The following is a 14,441-nucleotide window of genomic DNA, read 5'->3' on the forward strand; positions in this document are numbered from 1 at the left end:
TGTAGCCCCGATAATCACCAGATAATTACTGCTTATTGTATGACATACATCCGCAAACTCAGTTAATGTGATGTGCCTAGACATGCGCAACACTACCACTGATACTGAACATATTAGTAGGAGAGCATTTACTGTCCTCTTATAAATAAAGGACTCATGACTAACTGGTACTGTATGATTGGCAGAAAGGAAACTATACCAACCTTTCAGCCAGAACGCAAGGCCAGTCTTGATTGTGGTTTTTGCATCTTTAGGATAGGGTAAACATGCCGCTAAGGAGCCTGGATTCATTATTTAATGTCATGAAACGACAAGATAAATAAGCTCTGCTTGGTTGTACTGATCTGTTTTTTTTTATCACTCTTCTGGGAAAAAAAATATGTCGAAAGATTTGGAGGCTTGCCAAGTAAACAAAGCTGATCCACTAGTTATGAGGAGCTTTGCATGTGATGAACAAATTAAGGGTTGACTTTAACTAGACCACGCAATATCACAACAACAAAAAAAACAATGTCCACAAGATGGGTGAAGGCTGGTTGTTGTGCTCAAGAGAAAGAGAATTTGCATTTTGTCACATTTTTAGGGACAAAGACACTGTGCCGTGAAATTATAAGGAACATGGAAAATTATCTTTGTTAGAATAGTGCTCTGACTAAGAAAGTGTGGTTTTGTCATTCCATTTTTTTCACCTGACTGGGGATATGTCCTTCCATCCATCCATCCATCCATCCATCTACCATCTACCATCTATCCATCCATCCTTCCTTCCATCCATCCATCCATCCATCCATCCATCAATCCATTTCCTGTAATGTTAATTCTACACAGGATCACAGGGGACCTGGAGTCTGTCCCAGGGGACTCGAGGCACCAAACAGAGGAAACCCACCCAGGGTGTACAGACAATTTAGTTGGTTTTCACATTTGCAGCGGTATTATTTTAGTGCTATTATGTGCTGCAGCGTGCAATGAAACTTGCATCTACGTGGGTCGCATAGCATAATCCATCAGATATCCAGCAGAATGTGGCTTTCTGCTGCTTGCTTTCAGTGTTTTAGGTGTTTCATGCATTGTGGAAACTTATGATGTCATAATCAGCTAAAACACATGCACAGGTCACTTTTCTCCTGAACAGGCACAGACCCCAGAACAAGCTGTGTTCACATTCAGAGAAATCGCAACACAGATCCAGTGCAAATTGACAGGTAGTCTTAGGTTCGGTACCACTGTGTGCTTCCCTGTCCATGTGACAGCTTTCACATGACCAATTTCTTATGCAAACCATGCTCTGTTTCAGACTCCACTAAAAGTTAATTGCAGTATGCATATCATGCAGCTCTATTCGGGAGTTCATATTAGATATCCTAGTAGATGTGTTCTGAAAGCCCTAGAAAAAGTCCAATATTAAAGCAGCACTTCATCTGCACGTTCAACTCATGCAAAAGTGGTGGTGAATGAATAATAGATAATCATCACAGCAGGTTACACAGCAGGAGAAACACAATACACTTCTTTTCTTTTGTCATTCAGATCTCAACGAGGACAAAAAGAAGACACACAACTCTCTCCGCATCACATTCAGCACGTGTGTTTTTTCTTCTGAAATTCAAGAACCTGTGTCATTATGGTCAGTGATGGTGATATAAAAATACAGCATAAAACATAGCTTGAAGTGTCTTCTGATAACGGATAGTGTTCTAGATAAGTTTCTAGTTTAAGGCATGTCTGAATTAAAACATGAATGATTGTGCTATCAAACAAGTGGCAGCCAGGACTGGAACACACAGCTTCAATTATCCCAAACATTTCCTTTCCTACCCACCAATATTTTCTACCTCCCGCAAGGATTAGCTAGAAAGCTTCTGACTTGTATTCTTCACTTAGTATAGTTATCTTTTCCTAAAAGTTTCACTTTTATTTACTAAACAATATGATTTTAGATATTTAAATAACTAGCTGGGATATTAAGGGGATATTTTTTTTAGCTATTCATATATACCAACCTAATAATACATTTCTGAAGCTCTAGCTGTTTAGCTTATATTCTCTAGTGTGAACTCCTCATTGTCTGGCAAGCTAGGCTGTTTATAGCAAGCGAAAGCAAACTAGCTTTAAAATGATGTCGGCTTGGCATATCACAGTAAAATTTCGGTTTATCCTGTAGGATCTTTTTTTAAAAATAAAAATTATATAAGTTTTATTTTAAATATCATTTTTTTAAATATATATTTTTATTATTTTATTATTGGAACTCTACTTGTATTTTACTGCAAATAATGTCTTTGGTATTGAAAAGTTATTGCAAAATACACAGGGTACTTTATTTTATTTTATTTTACTTTATTTTAATTTTTATTTAAATATTTTACTTTTTTACAAAAATAAAAATTAGAGTATTTATCCTATTATTAATATATATAAATAAAATAATTAAGAAACCATTCCATAAATATCTTAATCTGTACTGGTCATCAATGGAACACAAAATTTTATTTCTTTAATGTAAAGCTTACACATACGATGCTGAAAATTATATATGACAACATGCACTGTTTTTTCAAGTAATTACGCTTCAATTTCATCAATTCATAAACGCTCTTAAAATATCACACTGAATTCCCTTATAGACCTGAGACCTGAATAGGAACCCAGATGGACCTTATTAAGAGTCCTGTAGAAGTGATTCTGCAGGATATTTATGTCTTGTCCTATAAGACAGCTCCTATAGGAATCTTATAGGAATGGTTCCAAAATATGAGAGAAATTCTAATTAAAATCCTGTACTAGTTTCTTATAGGAATCCTTTAGGATTTTTTGACAAGTAGAACAGAGTAATGTAACGTAAAGTACCTGTTTTAAACCACAGGAGAAGACTTAAAATATTAAGTCTTGCCCGTGGTTACACTCATAAAAAGTTCCGGTCAAAATTTTAAGAAATGAAATTGCAAAAGAAAGAATATTTTTCTGGGTAATTTGTTCTAATGAAGTCTAAAGTGATCTTGAAGTCCCATATCTAGCATTTGTCTAATGAACCCTTAGCCACAAAGTAATGAAACAGCCCTTAAAATGACCCGTGGAATTCAACCAATGGTAAATGAACAAAGGAGAATTAAATACAGGCTAATAGGAGATGAAGAAATGCTAAAGAAAGAAATGATTAGGATGAAGCAAGCTCACTTACACAATACACAAAGACATGCACATGTGCTTTATACACAAACACACACGCTCTTCAAAAATAGACCATGATACTCAGGTGTGATGGACAGGTGTGACTTTCTGCAAAGCTGTAAGGACTTAATTACCCTCTTCATCTGAAACCCAGCTATCACGCACCAATTTACTCCCGGAAGCTTGCAATATGAAAACTAGTCACAGTTTAGAGCTCAGAATGAGAGATTTCTAGGAGAAAAGAGAAAGCTTTAAAATGAGATGAAACCCTGTTACTGTATATATTTTATTCTTCAGTTATTTATACAGACCACTATGCATCAGTGTACTGCATTCACACACACCAAACATACAACATGCATAAACAAACATGATTGAAATATATAAAATAATGATTTCAAAATGTACAAAGCTCTTGAGCAAAAAGCATTTTATTTAAATTAAAAGCTGTAGATTTTTATTTATTTATTTATTTATTTATTTATTTATTTATTTATTTATTTATTTTTAAGATGCAGTGTTCTTGGTGCCGACCAGCCAAATGTCCTATATTTGTGGATATATGTGGATATAAAAACACATATCCCAACATATACACAAATAAAAGCCTATTCTTAAAAAAAAAAAAAAAAAAAAGAAGCAGAAGGAAGAAAAAGAAAAAGCTGCATCAGACCACAATATCTACATAATATCTCATCTAAAAATCCTTCACTTGAACTGATTGGGGACTTAATCACAAAAACACAAATCACGACCCGTTCTATGTGTGATGTTGGTTATGTTTTGTTATGTCAAATTTTTCCCAAAAACATCACCCAAATACTCTTTGCACAAAAAAACACCCCTCTAATTCTGTCCCTTTCACATATCCAGGGTACATCTTTGCTGCTGCTTAATTACTTTTATCCACCCAGGAGAAGTTTCTTGGATGAGCCATAGCTATATAGTACTTGATTGTATATGTTATTTAATCTATATTTATATATTGTTTGAGGGCTACGTTTAGATACTTGGTAATAAGCCTTGTTTTACTTAACATTTGTCGTTATTAGAAGTACACACATTTCCACTGTTATATCCGTATTCACAGTCACACATTCATGCGATCTCATCTGATTATTTCACCACATCTTATCACACGTTAGCCTATATCTATTTATTTACACCTGCTTTTCTTTCTGCTGTTACAGCCATCCGTGGAGGTCTACATATACTCACTTCCAGGGAAACAAGTCCTTAAGTTCATAAACGCATTAACAGTTTTAAAGTAAAGAGATAAATGCATTTCCGAAATGTTTCACAGAATAGCTTTAAAATGCCATCAAGTTTAACTGATTGCACCAGCAGAAAGAGGAGGGAACTGGAATTAAGACGACTTTATACTAAAATTGAAACAGCACCAAACTGTCTCTCACTTTTCTATGTTCCTTTTGTACATCAAACTTCAAAAAATACTGAAATAACATTAAGAAATAGAACACGTCAACTGAATTGCGATCCAGTTATTAAATAAACCCAGAGTTTTACCTGTAAATCCACCTGCTGCTCTCTACGGTCACTCCTCTTTCCTTTACAGTCTAGAGCTCATCACCCCGTCTCTCTCCACTCTACTGTAAGAGCGCAGTGTGAGGATGAGCAGAGCTGAAGGAGGAGGAGAAAAGAGCAGGAGGTGGGAAGAGGAGGGGCAACAGGGAGAGGGAAAAAAGACACAGAGGAAAAGCAGAGGGAACAGGAGCCCAAGCAAGAAGTGAAGTAAATAGGAAATAGTAGAGTGGACAGAAGAGGAAGCATGACAATGTAAAAGTAACGAGTAGAATGGATGATGGGAATAGAAGAAGGAGGAATCAGAGGAGGAAGTGTAGAAGAAAATGCTTAAAAAAAGGATCTATCTATCTATCTATCTATCTATCTATCTATCTATCTATCTATCTATCTATCTATCTATCTATCTATCTATCTATCTATCTATCTATCTATCTATCTATCTATCTATCTATCTATCTATCTATCTATCTATTACTACTACTACTAACTACTACTACTAATAATAATAAAGGCTCAGAATCCACCCTGTCCAGGTTAAAGTGGTTACTAATGAATGCTAAACTCTCTATTTCTCCATTTCTCTATGGACAAAGAAAGCCAGTGTGGGACAAAGCTTTTTTTAATTTTTTTATTTTGTTGAGGTAATTGAGGTAATGCTTTTATTTCCTCTGCACAATGCTAAGTGCACACTTTAAAAAATGATGAAGACTCCTAAGAAGCGAGGCCACCATTATTGCATAGGAGCGAAATAAATACAGTACAGACAACTGTACTGCCTCAGCTGGGAACAGTGGACTGACAATCAGGCATTCAAATTATACATCATATTATCAGAAAAGTGCAGGTTTACAAAAAAGACAACACTCTATATCAATATCAATACTTATTTAGAAATTCTAGAAGGCGTGCATTGCACACCTATCAGATGGATTCTATATGGTGGAGGTCTAGGGATGGTCACTCCTTTACTAACTCTCAGGTCACACACTTGGCAAGCCGAGTAGGATAGACCTGAAATGCACACCTGGCAGATGGAGGTACAGGGCATGTCTAAGGGGGTGTGGCCTAAAAGAAAGCAGCAAGAGTGCAATAGGAGGACACGTTCTAATCCTTTCTCTCGTTATTTATTCATGAACACTTATAATCTAATCTCTATCTGACACAAACACACATCTTATAGTGTTTGTGAAGACCTCCATTGCTACAATCTTTAATGCACATTAACCTTAGTAACTAAGGCTTGACTTTTTCAAGTAAAACAAAACAAAAGTTTGTCTCCTTTCTTGTGGGTACCAGCCACAATGGAAAAATCAAATATTCCATTCTGTGTCCCCGCCATGATAAAAACATGACAACACACACACACACACACACACATTTATTGGTTCTGTCATGTGCAGGGGAAAAAGAAGGAAGTAATTCCTGTGAAATTGGTCGGCCTCACCATGGCAACTGACCTATATAGTAGAAGAGGTGTGAAACACTGTCGGAGCCCTCACTTGGTGCCCAACCACCCACCCACACACACACACACACACACACAAACAGAAAACTACATGCGTGTGAATTCTTTTCATGTGAACCATATAGAAACTTGCAAATTAACTTTATACTAATTGACAATATCTTCATTTCTCTCGGTCTAATTTACACACTTGCCAAAACATTTTCGAAAAGAAAGAACACATTGGTTAACACCAAAAGTCTCAAAAAGAGCACGGAAACCAACTGGGACCAAGATTTCTTTTTCTGGTTAAGAACAACCTCTTCACAACAGATGACAAGAACAACTTTCAGGAGGTAGGTGTTTCTGTGTCAGTGCCAACAATCTAGAAAAGACTTCACCAGAGACCACAGAGGCTTTACCACAAGCCTCAAACACGGGAAGGACCAAATTAGAGAGTGAGCCTGTACAGTTCTAGAATAACATCTTATATACAGATGAGACAAGGGTCAACTTTTAGCAGAATGATAGGAAAAGTGTGTATAAGGGAATGAACTGCTCATGATCTAAAGCATATTACCTCATCTCATAGCATGTACATGTATAGCTGCCAGTGGAACTGGTTCCCATATGCGTATTGATGATGAGACTGCTGTCAAAAATAGAAAGATGAATTCTGAAGTATATAAGGCTATATTATCTGCATAGATTCAGGCAAATGCTTCAAAACTTATTGGATGGCACTTCACACTGGAGTATATTTCAGAAACAGCCTCAAGTCAATCACTTGACCTGAATCCAATTGTGCAAGCATGTCACATGATGTAGGTGACAAAACACCCCAAGAATGAGGAGAAACTGCAGAAACCTGCAGCAAAGGCCTGACAGAGCATCACCAGGGACGAATCCCAGCATCTGGTGACATCCATTAGTAACAGACTTCAGACTTTTTATTTTATGATTGCTAGTTTGTTCAATTATTTTGGTCCCTTAAAAAGGGGGGACACATCTAAAAAGTGTTATTAAAATAACATCAATAACCAGATATTTATGTACCTTACTGTATATAGTATAATGTACATACAATATAGTCTTTCTCTACAATAGCAACATATTGAATCTTTTTTATTTGACATTTAACTAAACCGTAAAGGTTATCTCAGAAGAAAAACATCTAGAGGTCTAGTAGGTCTAAATGCACATGTAATCAGAGAGAGAGAGAGAGAGAGAGAGAGAGAGAGAGAGAGAGAGAGAGAATGAATGAAGGAAGGAAGGAAGGAAGGAAGGAAGTAATATAAATTTAACAAATAAAGGCTTACATGGTATTAGTGCACCAGGATGAACTGGTTCAGGGACAAGTTGTTAGGATAAGGTCTGATGAGACACACTTAACCAATGTTCCTTCCTTCATTCCTTCCTCCATCCATTTATCAATCCATTATTTTAATTTAAGGTTAATCTATACATAAATGCATAATAGAAATGTAATGCAGAACTACCCATCTCATGAGATCTGTATTGCCTGTTGCTTATACTGTCCATCCTAAACACTCCTGGTTTGGAGAGCCTATAGACCAAATAAATACTTATTACAATGGTGAAAAAAATACTGATATACTTTTAAATGTACACAGATTTCTGCCACCCTCTTGGTTTCTGTAATGCATTTTTGTCTCTATGACAGATTACCCTCCTGTCTGTTCCCATTATCGTCTGTCTCTACCTGTTACTTGCCTCTCTGCATTCTCATTCTGGTAAGAGCTACAATCTCAATTCTCGATTTCACTGCTCTTCACGGCATGAATACAACCTATACACAAGCATGTGGGTGGTTTTTCAGGTATTCTGTACCTAGCTATGTAGTTTGTTTGCCCTCATATTGCACTAGCCAGGCCCTAACCATGACACTATGGCAACCAGCAGTAACTCATGACAGGAAGACACACCGCAGAGAGGTGCAAGCAGATTATATATAAGGTGTTATATACAGTCAATGGATATGAGGCCACAAACATCACTTCTTTTTGAAAGCAGAACTGTGAGAAGTTCAGAGAGTGGGAAGCAGCTTAGAAGGGGTTTGTTAAAAGCAGCATGCATTACAAAACTTTGATAAACCAAATGCGAAAAAATAGGTTTTAGGGATTTGCTGAAGCACTGTAAGCTTGTAAGTCGTGCCATCCATGATACTAAAACCATCAGGAAGGCATGCCAAGTCAGTCAGTTTTCTAAGATGTTGAATATTCAGCTGTTGCAAAGTAGAATATGTCTTAATCTTCTTAAGCTTGTACATCTACTATTTAGGTCCATCCTTACCTCAAAAGACTGCTGCAGAGATGTGTACAGACTCTTGTTTCACTGGATACCACATTAGCAGATCTGTTTTCCTCTATCTCACTCTGTGTTTTAAAACCCAGATAGTTAGCTGTGCAGAGGGCAGGATGGCTTAGTGATTAGTGCATTTGCCTCACATCTTCAGAGTTGGAGTATAATGCCTGCCTCCATCTTGTGTGTGTGTGAAATTTCCATATTCTGGTCATGCCTCAGGGGTTTCCTCCAGGTACTCTGGTTTCCTTCACTAGTCCAAATGCATTCATTGTAGGTTGACTGATGATTCTTCCCTGTGATAGATTGGTACCCTGTCCAGGGCTTTCCCCACCTTGTGTAGTGATCATTCTGCGAAAATGTATGGATGGATGGATGTAAGGATGGATGGATGAATAGTTAACCTTCCTCTGTCAGAGCAAGGGAAACACAAGTAAAGAAAGTTTTTTCTTGTGTCACTGGGATTTTCATGCATCAATATGAATCCAGTTGCAATCTTATTCCCATGCTGTCTGATAACATTCCATAAGTCTTCACCTTACAGGTTATGAAAGTTATCACCTGTCCCCCATACAGAGAGAAAACACTTTCATTTCCTCAACTTTTCCTCCACTCACAAATCCAGTTTGTGTAACACTTGGCAACTCTTGAGACTGATTGTGGCCCAATTCTTATAGCCAGACAAACAAACAGCTAAATTCTGTGTTTGGTTTGGATTCTGCTTCTTGTATGAGTCACTTTGGAGAAATGAATTTGCTAAATAAATAATTCAAACATTCGTCTCTTTCATCTTCTTCTACAACTGCTATTACTTAATGCTATTTTATTGCCTAATAATAATAACCCTAACTGTAAAGGTAGGAAATGGCTGACACAAGCTTTCTTGGCACATAGTTTGTTGCTATTGTAATCATTTTGGGTATAAATGTCCAAAACACCTTGAAAACTCTACCCACTGATTACTAGTTTAAACCAAATTTCAGTATATCACATAACAAGCTTATGAAATTGGGACAGTGGTGGCTCAGCGGTTAAGGCCTTCTGCTGTTGATGTGAAGGTTATGAGTTCTCAGCACCATAAGCTGTCTCTGTTAGCTTCTTAAACACGACCCGTAACCCTCAACTGCTCTGTTGTATCCTTTCTCAAGTGTGAGTTGCTTTAAATAAAAAGCTTAAGGTAAAGGTACATGAAATTGAAATAGTGGAGTCGCTCTGCTGGTTCAGATAAAGCACGCTGATTTATTGTCCTTCAGGGCAATAAACCAATACGTCTTTTTCCTAAACTGATCATGATGTGGGTAATCTTCCTCTAAAATGGCCAAAGATTACATTTTGTAATATGACAACGCTTTGATGTGCCAATTGAATACCAAAACATTTCCCTTTGTGGATGTTCTGACAGAAAGAGAGGAAAAATGAAAGGGAAAATGAAAGGAAAGGAAAAAAGGTCTAAAATTGTAGTTATTTTACAGCAGCTGTAATGCATGAGTTATGGGCACTTAAAAGTCTTAATGAGAAGACATTTCTCATTCAGTCCATCTGCTCTCTCTCTCTCTCTCTCTCTCTCTCTCTTGCCCTCTCTGTTTCTCCACCTTTCTAATACAAATCCCAAACAATGCAGAATTCCTCTAGTGAGACTAATATCAGCTAAGTACAACGTGTTCTTACATAGGAGAGATAACATATAGGGAAGAATAATTACTGATCCAATATCAATACTAAATAAAATATATAGTATGACAGTATATCCTGTCATTACCAGGCATTTTTGTTTTACTCATGAGAGTCTTTAAAACACATCTAAATTTTGGAGGAATTGTACAAATTCAGCATTACTCTTTCAGGAGAAAGTTACAAAGTATAACAGGCTTTTATTTGCACTTCCATGGTATTTTGCTTTATTGGAAGTTGGAACATTATTCCATAAATTAGAGAACTTAAATCACATATATAATGACTCTTTGAATAACAGAAGGAAAAGAAAAATCGAAAAGCAAATCGTGTGATTTATCCTAATGTTTATCTGCTCTGGTACTGCAGATAGAAATGAGCTAGTTGCTAACTCTGGAACTAGTCTCAGCCTCAACCATTGGCTGAATGTCTGTTGCATATGTTACACAAAATTGGAAACACTTCAGGAATTTTGAAGTTGTCATCTAATTGGTTGGAGACATCTGTGTATGTTTTTTAACAGTGGAACAGCCTGGAAACAAAGCCGCCATGACGCTGTACTTCCCTCATAGAAGAAGGAAGCTGTTGTGTTTACAACTGTGACAATGAGCACTTCTGGGGATCAGCTAACCGCTGGATTTTCCAAATGCTGTGAAGTTTACAGAATAGATTCATTAATTTGCCTGACTTTATATATAGGTTTATATAATAAACCGATTTATATAGTCTATATAGTCTATTTTTGTAGAGAATTCGACATAACATTTTCATGCCCTTAAACATGAAGCTAACAGTGACTGGTTGCTTTACCTATTGCTTGTCAGACAGATGCTCTCTTGGGTGGTCCTTGGCCAATCAAAGCTGCTATGAAGTCCAGACGTTCTGCTATGAGACTCATCTGGAACATTATTCATATATTTAATTTTTATATGTTCTATATGCTGCAAGAAAAGTCATCTCAGCAAATATCATATTTATCTAATATTTTCTGTTAGAAAATTGCAGATACAGATTTATTAATGTCAAGCTTGAAATAGTCTTTTATTGGCAGATCAATTCTTTGTAGAATAAATGTTTGAGGAAAGAAATTATCTGCATTATCTTAAATGAATAAAAGCATCCAAAAACCATCACATAATAAGAAATATTTGATACATCATATTCAAGAAATCTAATCAGAAGCAATAATGATGACAGATTTAGGGACAGATCAGGGTCTTCTTCCTCATATTAGACCTCAGTGTCTTCAATACATTACTATACTAATCTGTATAGTATAGCTGCTCCAGTGAATAAAATTGGCATATAAAATTAGAAATGACCATGAGAACAGAAGGCTGAAAAGACGGCAAAAAAGAGGCAAAATAAAAGTGGCAAAAAAAAGAAGAAGAAAAGAATCAGAAAGCGAGACAAAGAGATAATGTGCCTGAAATTTAAGAAAAGTATGTGTGAGTGAAAGGCAGAAATAAAGAGAGAGAGAGAGAGAGAGAGAGAGTGATAGAGAGAGACGAGAGAGACGAGAGAGACTGCTCCCCTTCTCACTAGAGACAGACCTCATTATAAACTAGGACACTATATAGGGCAGAGCAGGAAAAAAATCATGCATGAACATGAATTCAATGCAGCAATCGTCCGAACATCTCTCTCTCTCTATCTCTCTCACACACACACACACACACACACACACACACAAACACACACACAGACACACACGCACACAGAGTGTTATGCAGAGGTCATATGATTTTGACCTGTCATGTGTTGTTTATATAAATGCAGAAAAAACACAGCACTGATAAACATGTTAAACATTTTCAAAGATGTTGATTAAACCCAGCGCTGATCATTAAAGCTGAACTCTAACCTATTTTAAACGAAAACCTTTGAAAACAATGCATTCCTGCTTGGATGAACATTGTGATGAGGTTGAAGGTTGTTCCATTACTTTATGAGCTTCAGCGAAGTTTGTTACCCGAGTGTTAAATGAAATGTAATTGCACAGTGTGCCTATGTACCATGAAGGGCACTTTAGTTAAAACTTTTTTCGTTATTATTATTAGTAATAGTACTATGAAAGCCACTTATCAAGACAAATCAAGAGACTTTTATTGTCATTTCGACCATATATGGTTAAAGCAGGACACACTGAATGAAACAACATTCCTCCAGGACTCTGGTGCTATATAAAACACAGAGCCATATAAAACAATGCAGACCTAGGCCTAAAAAAGAGTAAAAGAAAAAATTAATATATATATATATTACTTATCACTGTTATAAACTGTTATACATATAACTAAAAGGTTATATTATTATTATTATTATTATTAATAATAATAATAATAATAATAATAATAATAATAATAATAATAATGTTAATTTAAATAAAATAAGTAGTATTAGTACGAGGTAGTTGTAGTGGTGGTAGTAAAAGTAGTAGTTGAAGGAGGAGTAATAATAGTAGCAGTCCTAGTAATAGCAGTAGCAGTAATAGTACCATGAATGCCACTTATAACTAAAAGGTTTTAATATTAAGTAGTAGTAGTAGTAGTAGTAGTAACAGTAGTAGTAACAGTAGCAGCAGCAGCAGAAGGAGGAGGAGTAATAATAGTAGTAGAAGTGATACTAATAGTATTTGAAATAGTAATGGCAACAACATTAGTAGTAGTAGTAATAGGAGTTGTAGTAATAGAGGAGTAATAGTCATATAAGTAGCAGCAGTAATAGAAACAGTAACAGGAGGGAGAAGGAGTGATAGTAGAAGTATTAGGAATAATAGTAGTCATAATAGTAAGTAGCAGCAGTAGTAATAGTAGTACTATTGTAGAATTAGCAATAGAAGCACGATATGACTAGCAGTAATATATTAGCAATATAGTAGTAATAGTAGTAGGTAGTAGTAGCAGTAGAAATAGTAGTTGTACTAATAGCAGAAGTAATAGTGGTAATACTAACAGTAATAAGTAGTAATAGTAAGAAGAATTTTCACACGGTTTTCTGGTGCATATAATAAAAATATAGTTTTCCTAATGAGGATCACTCACCTCATCTCTCTCTCTCTCTCTCTCTCTCTCTCTCTCTCTGTGTGTGACATCATCAATGCTTCCCTCCAGCAGATATCATAAATCACAGAGTCATGAAACAAGGACACACGTTAACAGAAGGATAAATTTACTCTCTGCTCTGGAGAGGGAGCTCCTCCTCTGGGACCTGCAGTGCAGTCAACATGAAATACCTGAAACCAGGGGACTTGATGGGAGAATACTTATCATGGTCATTCAAGCAGTTACTTAAAGGCCATTTCTACACAATGAGTATCAAAAGGACCTTTTTATACTTTTGTAAATGGAAATCTAGAAATGTGGGATCACCTATAAGACAATGTAAATTCCAACAAGGTTTTAATGTTACAGACTGTAATAGAGAACTATGTGGGAAATGGAAAACCCAGTGAAATAAGTGAAGATTATTTCCAGCAGATTTTTTCCCCCACTGTTTAGATGTGCTATATGGGTAATGTACGAAAACCGGCTACCCATTATACTACCAATTTCAACCACAACAACATCATACCAAGAAGGAAGCATTTTAATATGTAATGCTTTATGTGAGGCAGCAAACTGACACAACTCCTGGCTGACCTCAGGTTTACTGTGATTGGGTTTTCCTCTTATGTCCTAATAATATGCTTCAAAAATGACTTGGGTGTTTATGATTTTGATTCTGGTGTCCCATCCAGGATGCATTCTTGCCTCACAACCAGTGCCCCTAGGAAAGTCTCTACATCCATTGCAACCCTGAACAGAATAAAGTTGTTAGTGAAGATGACTGACTGACTGACTTACTGACTGACCAGCTGGCTGAATGACTGACCAACTGACTGACCAACTGACTGACCAACTGACCAACTGACTGACTGACTGACTGACTGACTGACTGAATGAATGAATGAATGAATGAAAGTGCGATTTATTGGGATCTGCAAAAGACAGTCAGGAAAAGATGATGGTGATACTAATTATAAAGCCTCAGTAATGCAGAGATAAGCAGGGCATCCATCTCTACCTGTTCTCAATGCTTCCATTCATCCTTTCGTCCATCCTCTCCCTCTCTCTACTATCCTTTCATTCATCCTCTCCTTCTCTCTCTATCCATCCTCCTCTAATTGCTCAACATCTTTCCTTCCATCTTCCTCTCCTTTTCACATTCTTACTATATTCATTCTCCTTGACCTGTTCACAATGTGCTTTACTTTACTCACAACGTAAATAATATTAAATAGTTTTTT

The 14,441-nt window shown here is 36.4% G+C and overlaps 1 protein-coding gene across 1 annotated transcript in view; it reads right to left on the reverse strand.

The window, feature by feature from the left end:
• The window catches only part of LOC131352343 (SH3 and multiple ankyrin repeat domains protein 2-like), a 132,912-nt gene extending 128,124 nt beyond the window's left edge, over window positions 1-4,788 (reverse strand). The window contains exon 1 of the mRNA XM_058388366.1: window positions 4,699-4,788. The gene's annotated coding sequence lies outside the window, so the exon portion shown is untranslated. The remainder of the gene's footprint in view (window positions 1-4,698) is intronic.
• Window positions 4,789-14,441: the final 9,653 nt, after the last annotated feature.

Source organism: Hemibagrus wyckioides, linkage group LG04, assembly GCF_019097595.1.
Source record: "Hemibagrus wyckioides isolate EC202008001 linkage group LG04, SWU_Hwy_1.0, whole genome shotgun sequence".
In the NCBI taxonomy this organism is placed as follows: domain Eukaryota; kingdom Metazoa; phylum Chordata; class Actinopteri; order Siluriformes; family Bagridae; genus Hemibagrus; species Hemibagrus wyckioides.